The sequence below is a fragment of the Lactuca virosa genome, chromosome 1 (assembly GCF_052849685.1).
Source record: "Lactuca virosa cultivar CGN04683 chromosome 1, Lactuca_virosa_CGN04683_v6, whole genome shotgun sequence".
In the NCBI taxonomy this organism is placed as follows: Eukaryota; Viridiplantae; Streptophyta; class Magnoliopsida; order Asterales; family Asteraceae; genus Lactuca; species Lactuca virosa.
In genome coordinates, this window is record NC_136426.1 from 102,862,046 (window position 1) to 102,876,436 (window position 14,391).

Sequence of the window (14,391 nt, forward strand, 5' to 3'; positions counted from 1 at the left end):
AGCGATTACAAAAATTATTAAGTCTTTCCTAAAGGACTTAAGGGACTCTTCAAAAGGTCTCCAAGCTCCCACTTGCCAAGTCAACTCTTGCTTGCAAAAAGAACTTCAACTCTTCATGTTGTAAAGGTTGCAACACTTAAACCATTAAGACTATAATTAAGTCCAAAACCAAAAGTAGAAGCTTATGGTCTCAAATGGTTAAGTAATCTTCAAGGAGTTAATTTCTTCATCTTGTTACATTTAAAAATAAATACAACTAGTCTAACTAATTTATTACAACAAATCAACAAATGAAAAAATACTTATATATCTATTACATCTTATGAATAAATAAATATTAACCAAACACAACACAAAGGTCAAAATGGCTTGTTTATACACAACAAAATATCAAATATTATAACAAAAAACTCTTTGTTTTTTCTAAGGCAACTTTTATATAACCAAAATGCATGAAAAAATAGTTATATATAAAAGTAAACAATTTTAACCAAGAAGTTGTCAAAGAAGACAAATATGGATTTTACTTAACCAAAAGAAATTCATGCTTGTTTTCCAAAAACCAAAGATTATCAAACATAAAAAATCATTCTAAAATATAAAATATGGCTCTGATACCACTGATGAGTTTTGATACAAAATATAAATGTGTTTTTCATAAAAAAACCGCAACAGAAGTCTTATAAAAATAACAAGTTTATTTTTAAGTTTATAACAAAACCAAACCATCTAGGATCCATTTATAGAGGTTAGAATGATATTAAAACAACCAAAAAGTGTTTTAGAATGACAACCCTTGGAGCCTTTGAACCCACTGGGTTTTGGGGTGTTGATGAAGATAGAAAAATCAAAAAGTATGATTTTCTCTACAAGTATCCACACTCAAGATTAAGGTACTTGGAATGCTAGTTCCTTCTTGTATAAAGTACTTCTTAAGCCTTTAAGTGCTTAACTCAAATAAGCACTAAAGGAGAAGCACTTTAAGCCACCAAAGACTTAAATAATCTTCAAAATAAAGCAAGAGAAGAGGCATCCAGCATCTTATAGTTTTGGTGTGAGAGAATATAGAAGAACAGAGTGTTTCTAAGACTTAAACTGTAACGCCCGTGTTTCTAGGCTAGGCATTAATATTGACATAATGGTCTAGGTTAACCTTTGTAACTCATTTAGAAGAAATGAAAAGGAATTATGTGAATTATGTGTTTTATGCTTAATTATTAGGGTTTAATTAATTAAGAATAAAAATGAGCGTCAAAATTAAATATTAGATAAAGCCAATATCTATTAAGAAACTTGTAGTGGGCGTGACAAGGATTACGGATATATAAAGAATGCCGAAATCCGAGTTATAACGAAGAAGTTATGACCTGTCGAAGTTTCGCGACAAAACCGGGACGGGGCCGAATGTCGTAAAAAGTGAGTTTTTGATAAACTACTTTTTAGCCTTAGTGATCTAAACAAAACTAGTAGTGTTCGTTAAACCGAGAGTAGGTATAAAAAGAACACCCAAATCTGACTTCGTATGAGGAAGTTATGATTTTTCGAAGTTTCAGCTTAGCAGTAGACAGCTAAAAACTCGAATTTTAGATCGAGCGATTTTTAGCCGACACGACCTAAACGAGAATCGAAGGTCTCGTCATTAGTAGCACAACGGTAAAAAGTCTGACAAAAACGGACGTCGGATGAAGAAGTTATGAATTTTTAACGGATTTCCTGTCCCGGTCTGTTAAAAATAATAATTTAAAAATTAAAGTCAAAATTAGCCGACGAAGTCTAAACGAAAGTTGTAGAGCGTAATTTTACCTACGCGTGCATATAAAGAACGTCAAAAACGGAGCTCGTATGCGAAAGTTATGGATTTTAGAAGTTTTGGCGCGAAAATCGAGAAATTATTTCAAAATCCGAGAAATTTCGCATAGGCCACGTCACCTTTGCTGTATGAGTGCCACGTGTCCGAAATCAGTGAGTCATGCGAGCCACGTGTCCGAAATTGATGAGTCACCTTGCATGAATAATAGCCACGTGCTCGCTTCTGATTCGACCGAAGGGAGGCCCAACCGAAGCAAGCCGCGTGTGCACCCTCGTGTCCGAGCTCGGTGAGTCATTCGAAGCAGGTGAGTCATCCGGAGCTGGACCAATCCGAAGACAACACCTGTCCGAGCCTCGCACCGCCTTAGCCTCCGAACCTCGCAGACTGCGACACGTGTCTGCTTCTCGCTGCTTCGGGTCCGAACCTCGGGCCTATATATAGAAGGCTTGCGAGATCTTCCGGGTACTTTTGGAAAATTGGCAATTTTGGCCCTTTTTTCAATATTTTGGTTATTTTCACTTCCCCGATGCCCCGAGATCATTTCCAACGCCCGGAACACGTCCCGGAGTGCCCGAGAAGCCCGGGAAATTTATTTTTTCGGTTTTGAAGCCCGACCCTTCGCAGAGCCCAATTTCTCAATAAAACTCCCGGTTTTATTAGAAACGATCATTCTAGGCAACAAAGTGCTGCCCGGTTATCGTTAAATCAAGTGAGCGTGTAGTTACTTTCACCTTACACATATATATGAAGTATTTTCTTTAAAATACGTGTTATGTGTAATTATATTGATTGTTTAATTAAGGTGACTGTTGAATAGATGTTTTATATAAGTTTTAAACTGTATATATATTTTTATCTACAAATATGTTGGGTAAAACATGGGTAGATGAATTAGATGATGTGTGATGAAATAAAAGTGATGAGAGGTATCGATGTTTAAGATGATCAAGTCATCTAGCAGAGTATAGACAACGGCCACAGACTATTTTAGATAATCCAGTGGAACGTTAGTAGACTTGTAATCGGTACGTATGTTTGAACTATATGTTCATAAAGTGTTCTTGAACTATATGTTCATTAGGTGTTTTTGAACTATGTGTTCATCTGTTAGTTCTTCTTTTTGACACTATTACGTGTCGGGGTACGGGAGCGTACGGGAGTACTTTATCAGTATTTTCTCTATACTTTTATTTGGAAGAGCTTTGGAGTCTTTGTTCTTTTATGAAGTGATCGGACGAGCTTCATGAGTTAGTGATATAGATCATGAGTTAAATAGTGGGTGTGTGATGAAAGTTGAGTTGGATAGATGAGATGATCAGTGATATAGATCATGAGTTGAGAGTGAGTGGTGAAATATGAGAAAAGCCCTTACCGAAACGTTGGCGTGAGTGGTGCAATATGAGAAAAGCCCTTACCCAAACGTTGACCCCCGTCATTCAGCAGAGTATGGATGACAACCATGGACTGTTCTAGACGGTTTGTGGAACACTAGCAGGCTCGCAACCTGTAGGTGTTAATGGACTAGAGTGTTCATTCGTTGTACTCTATTCCCCTCATGAGTGCCTTTAGGGCATGTATGGCTGGGGAAACCCCTTAGTATGTTCATCAGCTGTATGGAAAAACCCATTGACATGTATTGCGGGGGGGGGGGGGGAACTCCCGTGGGAAATACCGTCGATGAATAAGAGCTATGGACTTAGCATATGGAAAACCCATTGGCATGTATTGCGGGGGGAACTCCCGTGGGAAATACCGTCGATGAATAAGAGCTATGGACTAGCACATGGCGACGATGTGACTTCGTGCCTATTTGACATAAATTGCTGAAGGAAAGCAATGTTGTCACCTTGTTGGTTGTTTTATGTTAGGATGTCTTGTTTGACATAACTTGCTGAGGGAAAGCAATGTTGTCACCCCGATGTTTGTTTTATTTGACATAACTTGCTGAGGAACCCCCAAAGCAATGGTGTCACCCCTAGTGATAATCCTTAGGCTAGGTCCCTTGTGAATGTTGTTTTAGGGACGTAAAGTGAGGATAATGGGAATGGGTAATTAGGGTTATTTTGGTTGATGAAATTAATAAATTTATTGTTGATTGAGAACTTAATAAGTTTATTATTTATTGTGGGTTGAAAACCCTATATGCTCACCAGGCTCCCAAGCCTAACCCACTCAGTTTAATTGTATCACAGGTATCGATACGAAGTTGCTTTACACTGAGAGATTAAAAGAGAAGTAGATCACTAGTGTAAATGAATGTAAGTTTTGTTTATGCTTATGTTTTTGTATTGACAATGACATCCCAATGGTTTAAGTGAATAAAATACATTTCTTCGGAAATGATTTGATAACATATTTATCATGTTTTTCTGGGAACAAATTCCGCAACACTTTTAATCAAATGATTACTCTGAAATTATTTTAAAAGCATAAGTTAAATCGGTCTTTTCTGGCCGTGAAATTGGGGATGTCACATAAACAACTAGCCGAAAAATCATGCAAGACACTTCTTTAAAAACCCATTAAAATACTATAAAGTTATGGCTAGTAGAATAAGTATGGGAGACAAGATATGGAGGTTGACAAACAACCTCCACACCTCTAAAGAGGTTTCGGCCATACCCTAAAGAATAAGAGGAATTGTTTAAATTTTATAAACTCAAAATTTATAAAATATAAACTTTGTCTTTAGATAAAAGACAAAACGATTCAACTAGTCCAAAAGATTGTTTATGACTTATTAATTCATACCATATGAAATAATAACTAGTTATACTCTCTTATAATTATTATTTTCACAAAATAATAATTATTCCCTAATCAAATACACGAATTGATATTATTTATTAATAATCACATTAATAATAAATATACAAAATGTGTCAACTTGATAAATGTGTGACCCTGTAGAATCATATATTATTAGCAATATCACTCAATAATGATTCTTGGGCAAATAGATTAAACAATATTATAATACTATTATTCGTTTGGATCAGGCGTAGCGACGACATAATATACTACCATTATCCGTTTAAACTGAGCGTAGTGACGACATAATATAATAATATTATTCGTTTAAATCGAGCGTAGTGACGGTATAATATAATACTGTTATCTATTTAAAAATCGAGTGTAGTGACGACATAATATTATATTGTTATCCGTGCATAGTGACGGCCTAATATACTACTATTATCCGTTTGAATCGAACGTAGTGACAACATAATATACTACTATTATCTGTTTAAATCGAGCATTAAGACGACGTAGAGTAAATATTATCTGTGAGAATTTGACAGAGTAACGACTAGGTATGATGCTATCTGAGAGATTTGGCCAGAATAACGACTAGGTACTAAGTTACCCTAGAGATTTGGCCAGAATAATGACTAGGTACTAAGTTACCCTAGAGATTTGGCCAGTATAACGACTAGTTATAATATTATCTATGAAAATTGGGCAGAGTATCTACCAGACATAATATTATATCCTAAAGGTTCTAGCAGAGTAATGATAGAGTATAATATCCATTATTTCATTTGAGCAGAATAACGATATAAAATATAAAAATATCGATTTTATAGCGCAATGATAATGGCAAAATAATAATTATTAGATATAATTATTCATGTATTCCCCCTATATTTGATAAAAAGTTGGAAAAAGGGCCGCGAAATTCACCCTTGTAGCGTGCTTTTATCGGTAATCTCTTCTTGAAGAAAAGTGGTAAGAGGCTCGGGACTGCTCAGACTCGAGGAAAAGACTAAATAATATTTTAAATATAAAATAAATAAATTTATAAGCTTTTTAGGAGGAAAGTTTGAAGAAAGAATGAGAGAAAAAAGCAGATTTTGAGTGAGAATCGAATGGAGCAGCAACAACAATTTATAGGCGGAATTTGGGACAGGCGCACCACGCCCTGGCTGCATGGCTCATGTTAGTTGCTGACATGTGTCCAAAAGTCTGTGGTGTCGTGTATGTCCTTTTTTTATATCCACGTGCCGCGTATGGCTCCTATTATACTACTATCATACGAGCTCTGTTTTTGACGTCTCTTTATATCATGTGTAACTATAGATGAGTAATACAACTTTCCTTTAGGTTGTATTGGCTAATTTTGATTTTATTTTTAGCCCTTATTTCTACACGATTATCTGATTTTGCAAATATCGTATCTCTCTCGTACAGACTCCGATTTCTGCATTATTTTGAACAAAACTCTTATCTAAAGGAGTACTATGATTCTTCTTTTGGTGACTTTAGCTAAAGGTCAACCATTCTCTTCGTAGTTTTTGACGTTGCACATTCCTTGTGCGCGATTGATTTTTATATATCTTATAAAAATCATATCTAATTCATACAGAGTCAGATTTTTACAAAATTTATATTTCCGGGATCAGGAAGACGCGTACTTTCGGAATATGTTATTATTTTTTAAGAGTAACATGATTTTTACACACTTATTTATACAGATTACGGATGATTTGGCTGTTTTTTCTTAGCTAATTTAATACAAAATCTTGTATTTTATCATAAATTGGTATATACTACGTATTAGATCTATTATTCTCGACGTTTGTCATTTTTTAGCGGTTAATGACCGGTGACAATTTTTTCATATGTTATAGTATGTTCAAATCAAATGTTCATGTTTCGAGTTTCTAGAAAGGTCCAGAACCATATCAACTAAAATGCCCATTTCCTACAATTTTTTTTATTTTTACCAAAATGCCCATTTTATTCAAAAAGATCCAGAACCACCTCAAGCTAATTCGAACTTTCAAAAAACCATTTTCCCATAGCATTTCATTTGTATTCCCACCCAATTAATATATTTAAAAAATTCTGGTTCTAAAAGCTCTGGAACAGACTCAGAATCTCAATATAGCTATTGTCTCATTTAAAATTAAAACAATCCAATTCGAGGAGAACTAAAATCTCAAAACCAATAGATATGCATAAATCTAAAACATTTTTAGAAAAAACCCGATTTCAAATTGATTACTTATTCAACTTCGAGTGGAAGATCCTTTGAGACTCTTGATGTGTTGCCCCGGGCATGTGCCTGCTGCCTAAGTATCTCAAGCTTTGCACCGATTTTTTCCTTTTCACCACCATCCACATTTTCATTCCTGAAACTAAACACAACAATTCAGAAAAAAAAAATAAACATGCAAGAATGTAAAACAAGTTACGTTACATACTGAAGGGACCATTTTAGATGATAGTTTCCATCTCTAATCTCACCTTTCTCACTCCCAACAATTGTAGTTTCTGCACAAACACAATATATATATATATATATATATATATATATATATATATATATATATCATTTTTGTAATTCATAGCACTGTATTTTTTCATAGTCATGACATTCATTACAAAAAATCATGTTGACAATAAAGTATGATCAGTTAATATTTAACCGATCAATTGTTTGTTGAATCTCAGATACAAGCTAATATACATGACATCAGATTTAGCATCTTAATTCCTACATGATGGCCACGTGGGATTGACATTAGAAATGAAAAAACCCAATTGTCATGAAACTAACCTTAAAAACGTTTTTTTTATGGGAATAACCTTAAGAACAACATGTACTGTTAATGCTAACACCTAAACAGCCCATCCAAAATTTACCTGCACAAGGATAAAAGATAATCCAGTCATCATATAATTAGGTTAGAAAGATAAAATGGTATTTTCCAAATAGATAGAAAATTAAAATTATAGAAATAATGATCCGGGCAAAGGAAAATAATCCCACTTCTTCCTATATGGAATTTGTTTTTATAAAAAACCAATTCTATTACATAAAAAACAGAATGAAAATTAGTAAAGGCAAAGAACTTTAAACAAAACTCCAAAAATAAGAATCTTGAATGGAGCAAAACCAATATAGTAATTATCTCTAATCAGAAATCAAAAAAGATTAGGAGAGCATGTGATGGGGGAAATCATATGCTACAACCTCACACACATGGGATTATGGGGGAAACCATACGCTGCAACCTCACACACATGGGCTTATGTAAAAGCTCACCTGGTTCGGATAATGGCCGAAATGAAGTCGCCGATAAAGGAAACAGGAGACACAATGGTTGTGTCTGGTTATCTAGGGTTTAGAAGGGGAGAGAAAGGGGTTTACATTCTTGAATGGAGCAAGAGAAGGGGGGATATAGGGGAAATGTCGAGATATAGTAATACGTGCCAAGAAATGGGGATTTTAAAACTGAATCCGGAAGAATTCAATTTATCATCAGAGATATCGACATTCAACAAGACATAAGATGGAAAGATAAAGAGCTCAGTCAAAATGAGATAAGATCTTTTATGATTGCATTGCATACTTATACATATTGTATTATTTTTTGTACAATTTAATTTAAATAAGGTTAAATTTAAATTTAATATTATTTTATTAGTGGTTATTTGTACTTTTAGCTTAATAATTGGACGTCTTAAATCTATTTTTAGAAATAATAAGGTTTGTATTATATATATATATATATATATATATATATATATATATATATATGACACCCTGAATCCAGAAGCTCAAGAAAAGAAAGAAAAACTCAAAGTCAAGAGGTCTACTCACCGAGTCCAGGGAGGAACTCGACGAATAGAAGCGGATTTTTAAGTCACGGATTAAGTGACCGACTCAACGAGTCGGGGGACCAACTCGACGAGTTGGTCAGGGTTTGGGAAACCCTAAATTCGGGCCTTGTACCCTATTTAAAGAACATGAGGCTTCTCACTCAGCCCCCTTACTACCCTCTCAAGTCCAGAAACGGAACCCTAGCCACCCAACTTCATTTCTTGAGATTTGTGAAGATAAAGGTTCATTTGGAGTGCATATCTTGGAGGATTGGAAGCAAGGATCAAGGAAGGAAGTGTAGATCCAGCTCTTACTTCAGTTTGGCAGCTAATAGAAGGTAACAAGTCGTTCCCTTTAGCATTCATTTGATAGATCCCTTCATCTTGAGCTTCATAGCCATTCCTAGCACATTTGTGGACTAGTGCTTGCATGGAACACGATCTGAAGTTGCAACTTCAGATGTGGACTCTCTAAGGTCCCTCTCCTCCATAGCAAAACCCTTCCTTGTAGTTTAGTTTTGGCTTTTGGGAATTGTTTACACGTAAAGGTTGCAACTTTACGTGGAAAGCATGATCTAGGAGGGTGGATCTACCTTTGGGAGCAATTGTTTGACTTAGAATCGTCTGAATGAGAAGTGGACTGAACGAACTCGGCGAGTTGGATAGCCAACTCGGCGAGTTGAAGAGGGTTTTCCCGTGTTTGGTTACTGCATGAACTCGGCGAGTCGATACGGTAACTCGACGAGTGGATAGGGTTTTCTCGATTATGGATTTTGCATGTGCTCGACGAGTTGAGGGAACAACTCGGCGAGTTGACCAAGGTTTGGCATGGTTCTAAGTTCTAAGGAACTCGACGAGTCGGAGGATGACTCGACGAGTTGACTCGGTTAATCCCGAGTTTGAGTAACCAGGGAACTCGGCGAGTCAGGGGTTGACTCGACGAGTTGGTTCAGGATTTCAGAGTTCTGAGTTTTTAGAACTTGACGAGTTGATGAAGCAACTCGGCGAGTTGAGTCAACTCGGAGCGTTGACTTTGACCATTGACCATTGACTTTGACTTGGACTAAGGTTGACCTAATTTGATTGTTGAGGGTATTTTGGCCTAAGTGTTATTTTGGTATTGGTAGCTCGGGGAGCCGAAGGAGCAGCAGTTCGGGGAATTGCCAGTTAGCAGCCAGAGGAGTTGCAACCAGGCTTCAGCAGTGCAAGGTGAGTCTCCTCATTGTGTGCATGGGTCTACGGCCACAATGCCGACCCATTATGTTTGTGTATAATAGGAAGACCTGGGGGTTAGCCCTAGGCATTTTTATGATATATGTTCCGGATTACGATCCGATGTCGGGCAAGGTCCGAGGTATGTTAGTATGCTAGAGGTCTTTGTGATTCTTGCAAGTGTCGGTAGTACGTTTCCGAACTAGGGTCCGATGCTGGGGTAAGCCCGAGGAATGTTATATGTTGCATAGTAGATTATACTTGTTATCTTTGTGATACATGTATGTGCCTGGTAGGGAGGTGAGTGTGGGCGAGGTCTTGTATCTCACCACTAGCTAAGTACAGACGGGGTTTCGTATCTCGTTATTAGCAGAGCAGGGGCGGGGCCCGGGATAGGAGAAAGGTAAGTGTGGGCGGGGGCCCGTATCTCATCATTAGGAGGAGTATGGACGGGGTTCCATGACTCTCCAGTAGCGGGACAAGGGCGGGGCCCAAGATAGGCGAGGCCTTGGAACAGGAATGCAGTAGTGTATGTTTACCTTATGTGCTAGTATGTTTATGTGACTGTATATGTATAGCGGGCGGGGCCCAGAGACAGGCGAGGCCTAAGAGAAACAGATCTGTATACCGAGCGGGGCTCGATGCCAGACGGGGCCTGATGCCGGGCGGGGCCCGATGCCGGGCAAGTCCCGATGCAGCGGGCGGGGGCCCAATATGTGGTTATGTGTATGGTATGTGGTAGGTTGGGGAACTCACTAAGCTTCGTGCTTACGGTTTTTAGTTTTGGTTTCAGGTACTTCCGGTAGCGGAGGGAATCATACTTAAATCATCTCCAAACTGATAAAATACATGTATCAGAAACCTTAAAATCAAATCTGGAAACTCATAAAGATGATCCCAGAAATCTGAAAATCGTGTGTTTAGAACTTCAAAACCGTGTCTACATACATTAAAAATCGAGGCAAAGATTATATAATACATGAAGTTTATCAGAGAAGAACACGAAGTCACCTGGAATTGCCACTGCACGACGGTCGGTAAGCCTTGATTTTGGGGTTGCTGTTGGTCGACTTTGATGAAACGGTTACAATAAACCCAAATAAATTTGTCATAATCATTATATAAACAACAAAAGAACCAGTCGTGAAGGTAAAATCGATTTAAAGATACCGTAATGATGAGGCGGTGACGGTGAGTGATGTTCATGTATCGGCAGCGAAGGGTGATGATGATGAGTCGGTGAAGGAGGTGGGCGATGCTGAGTAGTCGGTGGCTACGGGTGATATTGACGACTCTTTTGGTGGCCGTGGTCTATCTACACAATCAATGGAGGTAGATGTCATGTTCGATCTGTATTTGTTTCTATGTGAACATACACACAAATACAAAGAGACACACTACCTTAAATTGGAGACACATGTGGACGAATACTCCTAAAACAGATGGCCAACATGCAACAAAAATAGAGTCATCGATCGTCTCAAAACCAGTCAATGATCCAATAAAAAACGGAAACCGTAGTTACTATTCATAAGCATGTTAGGCTAAGGGGGTATGGTTACCGCCAGCCTACTAGAAACTAGAAAAGTGATCCCATGTCAGCTCCACGTCAGCTCCACTAGGAAATGGTTACCACTCAATATTATTATTATTATTATGACATTATATTAAATAAAAAAACATAATTATTAAACATAAATAAAAATTTTAGTAATAAAAAAGTATAATAAATTAAATAAAAAAACATAATCTTAAAATTCAATAAATGTTTAAAGGTATATTAATATATATATATATATTAAAATTCTCTCACCTTACGACCAGTAGTTCCTAAGGATTTGACAGAATTGTCCTTTGTTTATTTCTCTATTGTCACTTCTGGCTGGCTTTTCATGTCTGTCAAAATTGCCCCAGTTCTTTTTTCAAATTACAATTTGCTCCCTCTAACTTTTTGTAGAAATTAAACATACAATTAAAGCACAACGTTCTTATGAACATTGGTTTCGGTAAAAAAAAATTACGGTGGAGCTGATGCGTTGTCTTCTTCTTGACAATGGTGTCCTCCACCGTTTCTGTTCCCCAATTAAATTACTCCACCACACCACCACCGACTCCCCTCGATCTCCGGTGTGCCCTGCATTGAAACTGGTTCTTCAATCCACGAATTGTTGTCGTCTCCACCACTTGAAGACTCCGGTGAAGAAAATTTGTCGGAATCGCCGACACACCATAAGGTCGGTGTTCTTTACATTCTCCGTCGCCACCGTGCCTGCCACTGCCATCAATAGAGATTTGGGACCAGTACAAGAGTATCCATAGGAAGCTGCCTTTCGACGAGGCTACGTTGACTCTCTCGCACTCCTCAGACAACCGGTTCATCCAATCAGCTTCCATCCTCCGTCTCTCAGTCCTCTTTCTATCTAACCCTACACGCCATCGTCAACGAACAACCATCCTCAGCATTGTTACTGGCTATGGCGCTACTTGAGGTACTTTACTCTTCAGCTTCGCTTCTTCTTTAACATCTGATGCCAACCGAGTTCAGGCCATCGGCGGAGCTAATCCGGCAGACCGCAGGTGAAGTATTAATTCGGCTTTTTATGGGAAACAATCACCAGTTCTTAATTTCTTCCACCAACAGAAATTGAATGGTAATTTTATAATCCCTAGATAATTGGTTATATGAAATTGACTAATATTTCTTTCATACAGGGTGTAAAAAGTTGAAATTGTGCCCAAACTTGACTTGTGCGCTTCTTCTACAGTTATGCAAATTTGCGACTTCAGGTAAACAGCAATAGACATGTCAACTCATGTGAGCTTCGCTACTCACGACTATCGTTTCTATTTTGAATGCTTTTTAAACTTTTATCTTTTAAATTTTATACATTTTGGAACTTATTATCATTTGTTTTTTCAAGTGATCAACACAGAGAAATAGGATATGTTAAAGAAAAGGAATCTAATTATTTCATAATACTAGACAATCTTGGAACCATATGTTCTTCAAAGATCCTGAACAGGACCATATGAAGCTTCAACGAATTCGATGCTTCTTATAAGGTGAACAAAATCATCTCTTTCAATGAATTCTTTTCAATCTTACCCATTTTATACTTAATTGTCCTTTGTTTGAAGGAAATTGTGGAAGCAGTTTTCGCATATCAGAAGAGCTTTAACATCTTAGGATTAGAGACTTCTTTAAAGCTTGATAGAGATTTGGAGTAAAGAAGAAACCTTATTTTTACTCTGATCTCAAACCAGGACCATGATATCTTGAGGTGTAAATGAACTAATTAAACCAACATCAAAATTCATAACACCACATATTCATATCTTTAGTTAATCATGGAGTTTTTATTGATCTCAGTCCAACATAGCCTTAACTTTGCAACAAGAGAAGAGGTTGAAAGTTGAAACAAATAGGAACAACAGCTACAAGCTGCATTTTTCATGCTTTTTCATTGATGAATTTTTAATTAAATTTTGGGATATGGATTGTTTTAATTTATTAAAAATTATTGATGATGAGGGTGGTTTACGGGTGATTATCCGACTATTTCTTTTAAATAGAATTCTTTATAACTCTATGTTAATAACTTATGTTTCTTTTGTTAAAAAGTTCATTTTTCAGGTGTCTCCTTGCATACGGTTCAACAAATTAGGAATTTTATTAGTTGTTTCAACAAATGAAATGAACATGTTTATTTTACCTGAGGACATTGATTCTACAACGAGAGCATATTGGGAAATCGGGGTTTGATTGCTGATGTTTTGACAAAGGAGGATAGTGATGGTGCATATACAAGTCGAGGTTAGAAGAGGTGATTCTCTTATTGATATTTTCGTTATTTCAACTTTTTCAACTTCTCTTTTTTGTTTTGTAAGAATGTTATTGTAGAGTATTAACCTATAACTATCCACATGTCTTTATACAAATACACATATATACTTCCCAGTTTACTATTGATTCTGTAAGGAGGGCATATTGGGAAATCAAGGTTTCACTGCTGATGCTTTGACAGAGTAGGATAGGATAGGAGGGTAAAGGGGTTGTTACCACATACCAGCATAGATGCAGATTACACTGTACAAACAATCCAAGGTAATCATTTTTCTTGAATCTTGATAACTCTTATAATCAAAATGATATCAAAAACGGATAAATGGATTCTTTATGTGTTCACAGGTTCTTTTGCTCTATCTTCCTCATATATATTCTGGTTTTCGTTTCCCAAAGATTCAGTGTGTTTGTTTCTTTTTTGTTTAATCCTTACACTCCAAATTTGTAAACACCCAAATATCAGCTCCTCAAACGGCTTGCAACTTATGAGGTTTGTTGATCCTTTCAGTGACAAATTGTGCTATAATTTATGTTGAATAATCGTAGTTGCTAAAACTGATAATATGGCAATGCAATCCCATTTATGTTGTTTTTTGTTTTACTTGTATTTCAAGGAAAATCATCATATATATTGGTTGATTCAGTTGCTGTATTTGGGGTTAGATACTTAGATGGTACTTTCTTTTTTTCATCCAACACAACTACATTTAACACCAACAAATCTGGAAAAAAAAATGCCTTCCGACCCATGTGAAGCATGGGTTCCTATACTAGTTAGAAATTAAAAAAATATAATTGAAATATATAAGTCAAGGGTTGATATGTAATTTCTAAAAATCATTTTAGGGTGGAAGTTGTAATCCGCCAAGACTCCAGGGACCAAAGTTGCAAAGTCTTCATTTTACTGTCTTCTTCC

The 14,391-nt window shown here is 36.6% G+C and overlaps 1 long non-coding RNA gene across 6 annotated transcripts; it reads left to right on the forward strand.

Annotated features, from left to right (window-relative positions):
• Positions 1–11,641: 11,641 nt before the first annotated feature.
• On the forward strand, positions 11,642–14,076 carry LOC145154141 (uncharacterized). 6 transcript variants are annotated; one of them, XR_013734645.1, is made up of 7 exons: positions 11,642–12,120; positions 12,177–12,282; positions 12,344–12,418; positions 12,553–12,694; positions 13,254–13,455; positions 13,591–13,736; positions 13,821–14,076. It is a non-coding gene; the product is annotated as an uncharacterized LOC145154141 (long non-coding RNA). The 6 variants fall into 6 exon arrangements; XR_013734651.1 differs by having other exon boundaries at positions 12,209–12,282; XR_013734633.1 differs by having other exon boundaries at positions 11,642–12,282.
• The last annotated feature ends 315 nt before the right edge of the window (positions 14,077–14,391 follow it).